The following is a 7,609-nucleotide window of genomic DNA, read 5'->3' as shown; positions in this document are numbered from 1 at the left end:
GGGGTCTGGGGGGCGGAGCCCCCCAGCGAGCGAAGCGAGTCTATAATAGTTCCCGAGTTACACATTGGGCAGAAAATGTCGTACGTCCAAGTGCAAGGTGCAATGTGACCAAGAGACGTATGTCCACAGAATATTTGACCAGGTGGCGAATGTTCACAAAAAAATTGATCAAGTGGCGTATGTCCACAGATGTTTTGACCAGGTGGCGAATGTTCACACAAAAATTGATCAAGTGGCGTATGTCCACAGATGTTTTGACCAAGAGGCGAATGTCCACAAAAATTTTGACCACGTGACGAATGTCCATAGAATGTATTGACAAAGTAGAACGACTAAGCCCAATCTACAAAACTACTATTAATTAATAATACTCATCTTCACATGATATAATGTGAAAATTTCCCCGGTATTTTGATTTTGTTTCTGATATCCACTAAATGTTGTGTTTAGGAGGTAGTTATTGTGTAACTTGCATGAACTCTATGGGTTTTCTGCTCTTATGTGGACTTTCACCCTAAGGTTAATGTTTCTGAGGACATACGCCGCTTTGTGACCCCAGTAACACAAAACTGTCGCACAAAGTGTGATTTTTACCTATCGTCCAATTATTGTGGCGATAACGAAAATCAAAAAGTAATGGCTTTTCCATAGGCGGGCGATTGTCGCTGGTCTATCAAATTTAAACCATCTGCCATTCTGTTGTATTTTGATCGATTCCTGATCGAATCCTCAACAGTGGTTTTTCATTTCCAGAACGATAGCTGGCCGATCAAGATTTTCGTTTCGAAAATAAGAGATAGTATACCGATAGAATCATTTTCCTCATTTCGTATATCGCACCAATAGTTCGTATCTTTTTTCTACTGTTGGCCGACAGTCGTACGACAGTTGTTCTGTGCTACCAAGGGAAAGTATCTGACGACATTCGCCTCTTGGTCGAAACATCCATAGACATACGCCACTTGGTCAAAACATATGTGGACATTCGCCCCTTGGTCAATTTTTTTTGTAGACATTCGCCTCTTGGTCAAATTTTATCTCAGAAAAAAAATTGGCGAATGTCCCTTCCCTGCTCTCCTATGCATGTTAACTACACAGCGTGAAGTACAAAACGTTATACATCATTTGAAGAACTAAATGGAAAAGGACTGAAAGGTGTAGGTCTATGTTAAAAACTCAATCTTGCAGATCAATTACAAGCCTACTTTGCTCTCCCCTGGATAATTTAAGTTTTTAGACATACTTGGTCAAAATTTTACTGATATGGTACAAATAACGTAAAACAACGGACAAACTTTTAAAACGGATAACAAAAATATGTTATCTTTAACAGATTTTGTGGATTCTATAGGAAATGGATTGTTTTTGACACAGAAATTTCTATCAGATCGGATTTGCAAATCAGTGCATAAAAACGATACAGAATTTTGAATTTTTTTGGTGTAGTCTGCGCATGCGCCGTGGGCTTTTGTTATTCCCATGAGTCTTCTCCAAATTTGCCACTGGCATAGCCTATATTCTAGCAAACATATTTATTTCGATTGCAATGTTTGTGTCGTTTTTAACAGCTTGCTGTGGCGCTCATGACCTTCTCTATTCTAATGGCGCAGTTTAAATGGTAATCAAATACCACAGCTTAAACTTATCCTGCTAACAACTTTTTAGTTTTCTCCGTTTTCAACGAAACGCGACAGATTTGTTTATAACGTCATTAATAAAAGTCGAGTGGCACTTGGAATTTTAAAACTACTTAAATCCAGCATGAAGACGATCAATTTTTTTATTAACATTCTAAAACTAAAATGGTATCTTTGCGCGTGTTATCGAGTTTCCTCCCCGGCGTTCTTCACGGTTTTAGTTAAGGTGCTGCTCCCGTAATATCCGCAAAGAGGACATGACGAAAATCACAAACCTGTTCCGTAGAACGCATAGTGCATAGTGCAACTTGGAGTTTCGGCACATGACTCTCAGGAAAAAATTTGGTCGGCTTTCGTCACCTACATAGATAAGAAGTAAATATACCGAGTTTGGGTACGATCGGGAATTTACACTTGCCTAGGTCCCCTTGTCAGCGGCCCGAAATGCCCCCGGCCGCTGCGAAAGTCGCTCGTGGTATGGTGGCCAAAGCAGCACGATGCGCGCTCGGCCCAGCCCCAGCCGACACTTTCTGAGGAGACTTCGAAACCTGAGTTTTTGTCAAACCAGGGGAGTTCCTCAAAAATTTCCCTTTTTCCTCTAAAATTGAGACGTCGTTTATAGTGTTATAGAACAAATTTCGACCGCCACTCGACTTCTAAGCAGGTAACCACAAAATTAACATACACACGATGTGAAAATTAATGAGCAATTTTTTGGCAACTTGATTAGTGGAGCTAGGAACGCGAAACGTGGCACAGATATGCTTTACTATGTGTTCTTGTTGATGCCGTAAGGGCACGTTCGTGCCTCAACCCCGTGCCGTCAGCATCCCTGGTTCCTGGTGCGCGCAAGTGTGGGAAAATCGAAAAATTCGTAACGATTTCAAGTGCAAGGGGTACTCGAAATCGGGTCTATTTCCGTGTATGAGTTAATATATTATTTCAATGCAGCTCCAAAAAGAAGTAACACGAAAAAAAACCGATCAACAGAGCTGCGGTTGGACGCGAGGAGAGGAGCGCTAACCTTTCGCTCCTCGGCCCCCCACTACTGCGCTCTGGATCCGGTTTTGTTCATTTTACTTCAGAATTACGTTGAACAAACGACGTGTCTGCTTTTTGCTGATCTCTGCATGCTTGACTTTGGAGGCCTCTCACTCTCCTTAACGTTAGAGGTATCGCATCGTATTGGACCTTGTCCCATTTTATTCACGAGATAATGACAATTAAAATGGCGTTTCATTGAAAACGAAACAACGTCCCTGCGATGAGTGATCGTTTCAAAGTAGGGTCGTAGTTCGAAATTATTAGAACTTTGATTTCTCGAAAACTATTCATCACAGAGCGTCCTGGATTTGCGGGGCAGTTTATATTCGGCCTTCAAAGTCAAGTATGCCGAGATCAGCTTAAAGCAGATCCGTCGTTGTTCAGCGACCACTTCCTGATCCGCCTTTGTTGCACGGATGCGTCGAGCCGGATCCCGCGGTAGGGGCGGTGGGCTGCAGCAGGCTCGAGCTCTAGGAGGTGGGCGGACTCCGGCGGTCTCATACTCATCGCCTCACGCGCTACAAGCCAGGAGCCCGTTGCCTAAGTTTCGCGCTCCTAGCTCCACAACAATTTCTCCGAATCGAGTCGCCAGAAATGGCCCACTTATCTTTAATCTGAGTGTCGTTACATCGAAATCGGAGATTTAGACTGTAAATGATCCCATAGGACGGGTTACAGAAATGAAAATTTTATCTGTTCTCTTTCAATTACAGGGTGAGTTCAGCCAGCTTCATCAATTCGCTTCTGCAACGCAACACAATCGTTCTAATACTATCATTAGATTGGAACAGGTTTCCAAAAAGGTTTAGTAATCTGTCCGTATAATTTTGTATTGATAAAAGATGTATTTGTCCCAGCGTTTTTCGATTTACAAAAGTATGGGTGATGCGCAACCCCTTTGAAATTTTGAGACCTTTGTTTTACGCGTTAATCTTTTGAATCGCGCACCGTACTCTACCCTACACTCCACGCAAATCAAAAAGTTTGCCTGCTCCAACACCAACACTGTCAGAGAATATGACAGTAATTTCCTATAACCCAGCAGTCTGTCTTGGTCTTTTACAGTATTTTTGTGCTACAGCCCTTGTCGGGGAGAGTTACGGTGATATATCTTTACGGTATTCTGCTGTGGATGACCTGGACCAGACAACAATTAACTGGACAAACCGTAATTACGGTTACGGTTTTTAACCGTCCGACTCTTTTTGTTTTCATCCAAATAGAACAGTTTTCAAAGTATTACTTCAATTATGGTCCTTATAGCTGCTGACGCTGTCCCCGCCAACTCGACAACAGGAAACCCACTGCGAAATTTGATTTTTCTTCTCTAATCAGTGCTCCTTCAGGTGCCACACAGGACTCGATATATCAACTGATGCATGGGGTGGTGGGCGGATTAATGATCCGGGCCCCGCCCCCTCCAAGTCACTAAATCTGCCCGAGCGCCGAATTGCGCGGGTGCAGAGGTAGCACTACACAAGACTCTTCGACAACGCAAAGCTGCAAACAAAAATATTTGCACTTTCAGAATAAATCAGAAATAATTTTGAAACCAACACGTCAATGCACTCATCTCAAAAACCTTGTATTTTATAGTCTTCTAGAGATCCCATGAATAATGCTTCTGGGACTAGTAGCTATAGGTGGGTCCAAAGTGGTGACGAAATCAAAATAAAGGTTTTCGAGATAATTGAGTTGACGTGTTGGTTTCGATCAAAACCAACGAAATTTCTAATTTATTCCGAAAGTGGCAAATATTTTTGTTTGCCGGCTTGCGTCCTCCAAGGGTCTTGTGGAATGCTACCGACGGGCAAGATTTGATTGCGCTTAACTCGCGCAATCCGGGCGGAAATAAAGATTTGGAGGGGGTGGGGCCCTGAACTCAAATCCACCCCCACCCTACACCCTACACTTGGTGTGATATCAAAAAAATTCCTTCGGGATCATGCGTGGTACTGGGACCTAAAGGAGCACCGATTAGCGTCGAAAAATCAAAATTCCTAGAGGGTTATATAAACTTATCGAGTTGTCGTGGACAGCGCCTGCTGTGCTACACTGCAAGATGCTTGCAAAGAATAGGTTCATATTGCAAACTATTTTCTTTGCTGCTTGCAAAGAATTTTCAAGCATTGTAATATGAACTAGTTTTTTGCAAGCTTGCAAACTATTTCTTTGCAATGCAAACACATTGTTTGCAAGGATTCTGACATCTTGCAAAGAACTTCTCTGAAATACGAACTAATTCTTTGCAATACAAAGCTCGCAAATTCTTTGCAACGTTGCAATGAATATAGTTTGCAAGCATTTTTTTTTTTTTTTATTATTTCATTGCTTCAGAGCAAAAATCATGGGACGGTCTGTCCATATTCTAACAGCACCCAACTACCTGCCATTTTGGCTCATACCGCTCCAGGCAAAAGTGCCTTTATCTCCCGCGGAAAAGTGCGGTTTCGCGATCGGTGTTTAACATTTAGGGGGCGTACAGCCCTCGATAGGGTGCGAGGATAAAACGGACACTTAACTCTTGTTGCCTACGTTAAACCACAAGATTTTAGGGGGTGGGGTGAACTGGGGATAGTGGTTGGTTTGCCCAAAATGTTCAAGTGGGGTCCTAGGGCACCCTTACACCAAATTTGAACCACTTCTGACACCCTCTTTCACTCGAACCTTTTACGTTTTCGACGACTTCTCCACCCCCGTGCGCTTTAGAGGTTGCGCACGGCGGGGTGGCGCACTAACTTCGCGTTCAGGGAGGGTTAACTACACATCCCAGACGTCAACAATGCAAAATTTCACGTCCCTGCGTGCATCGCAAGTAACTTAAATGCCAGAGCAAAAAAACTGACCGCTTAATTTGTGGACGAGTGTATTAGATGGAGAACTTGTAATATATGTATTACTTGTATTTTCGATATAAATTTGTAATATAGTCATCTGTCCCCGGCTCAGCCGAGTTGTTCACCCATAAGGTACCATTTCGATAAACATTTCCTTTATTCAGTACATTGCCATTCACTTTTAACAGGGCTGAAGCCGTCGATTTGATCTTCCGTCAGAAGTCTTCATTCAATCGTCAGATTTTCATGAATACTGTTGCGATGAGAACATTTTAAGCTTTTGGATTTTCTTTGTGTTACGCGGAAAGCAACAATCGAATTCTTGTAATAAACTGCTCTCCTGCCAATTTGTTACCTCCGTAATTTTTACTTAACAGCCTTCAGCCTTTCATGTTATTTAAAAAGTTAGAACTGGAACTGGCAAATTTTATTGTAGCCCTTTAAGAATAGGTTATTTGATGTGTACAACTGGTCCCTACAGTGTATACGACTAATATCGGACATATTTAAATATCCATGACTTTAACTTTTACTTCAACCTGTGTTTTGTAACGTTGAGGTTCAGTAAGGAGACCTGTTTGTAAATTCATTTGCTGCACTCGCTAGTTTGTACTGTTTGTTTTGCTTCACTTTGTAAACTAAAAAAATGTGATTTGGTTTCAAATGCATTCCTATTTACGAGACTATAGACATCCCGCTTTATCTTGTGATTTTTTCTAATAAAGCGAAAAATGTTCTTTACGTTCTGCATTTTGTCTTTCGAGAGATTAATACCTTTCATTTTACCAACGATGTTTTGTCGCAAAATGGAAACCTGCACGGCTATTACCGAGGGGTACATAAATCCTGAATTGGGTGCACAAATTTCATGAATTTATTTTAAATTTTCTTAAAATTTGGACTGAATTGGTTGAATTGTTTTTGAATTGGTTTGAATATTGTGATTTTATTTTACTGAATTAGAGGGGTGTATATCACGGGTCCTACTCATTTTTGACCTACCGGCCCTTTCCCGAGGTAGGGCACACAGTAGGCCAAGCTTGAGCTTCATGGGGAGGTCACACCTAATGCAGGGGGAAAGCAATTGGACAGAACATGGTCCACCACAGAGGTAGAGACACTTTGTTTTCAAGGCCTGACCTACCGACACCAATGTCTGAACACCCGTCTGACCAACCCTGGCTCACCCACTGGCTTGTCCTACCCCAACGGGCACGGCCGGTTAATTTCTCATAGCACCGTCACCTCACTCTGATGTAGCCTCACATCAGCTCACCAAAGAGATCCTGCAATGGTCATTCGACTCTAGCACCGCATTCCTGGGTCAGCAACAACTCCTATTAGAGCGAGTGGCAAAGAGTGGCAAATTATGAAAAGTTGGCCCTAATTAGATACATTTCGCCTAAAAAAGACACTCGGCGTCAGAGGTTAGGTTCGGGAACTTATCATTCTTCGCTGAAACCAGTGAAGTTCTCGCGCGGTTTGCCACTCAGCTTAGCTTGTGAGCTGTTTCTACTTGAATGTTAGAAGTTACTCACATGTTTTTCCAGATGTGGTGTATGTGTGAACCGTGACAGTACAGTCAAAGTTGAGTACTGTACGCATAGTATCATCTTCGTTCTAGACACGTTATTACATTGAGATCCAACGAACGGAGAGCACAGACACTAGTTAGGTAAGCCTTTAGCTCAAGCTAGCAAAGAGAACAATCGTTGAAAAATCACTGTCATGATCAGTCTCTCAGGAACTACAGAGTGGCTAAATGGGTAAATTTCAAAACTTAAACAAATTTACAGCGGACTCCTGACAAAACAAACACTAGGGGAATAAAGAAAATAAATCAAGGTTGATAAAACGCCGAAAACCACAACAACTGCTTGTTTTGTTTTGGAGGACGTGGGGTAGAGGAGGGGATGATGGGGACGGACGGAGGACGGTATGGGAAAAAAATGAGAGACCGGGCCAGCAGAGATTTGTCGTGAAGCTAAGAAATACCATATAAATTTTTCATCAATGATTGACAACAGCAGACGAATGTTACTCTTTTGGTTGTTTTTATTGTGAAGAAGCCATTTCAAACCTAAAATTTGG

General features: G+C 42.2%; 1 long non-coding RNA gene across 2 annotated transcripts in view; it reads right to left on the bottom strand.

Annotated features, from left to right (window-relative positions):
* Positions 1 to 7,609, bottom strand: part of LOC113217040 (uncharacterized) — a 34,026-nt gene that overhangs the window by 2,620 nt on the left and 23,797 nt on the right. The window lies entirely within an intron of this gene.

This window comes from Frankliniella occidentalis, unplaced genomic scaffold (genome assembly GCF_000697945.3).
Source record: "Frankliniella occidentalis isolate FOCC.00 unplaced genomic scaffold, Focc_3.1 Scaffold54, whole genome shotgun sequence".
In the NCBI taxonomy this organism is placed as follows: Eukaryota; Metazoa; Arthropoda; class Insecta; order Thysanoptera; family Thripidae; genus Frankliniella; species Frankliniella occidentalis.
The sequence above is the reverse complement of the archived record's forward strand: the minus strand, read 5'-3'. Positions and strand labels throughout refer to the sequence as shown.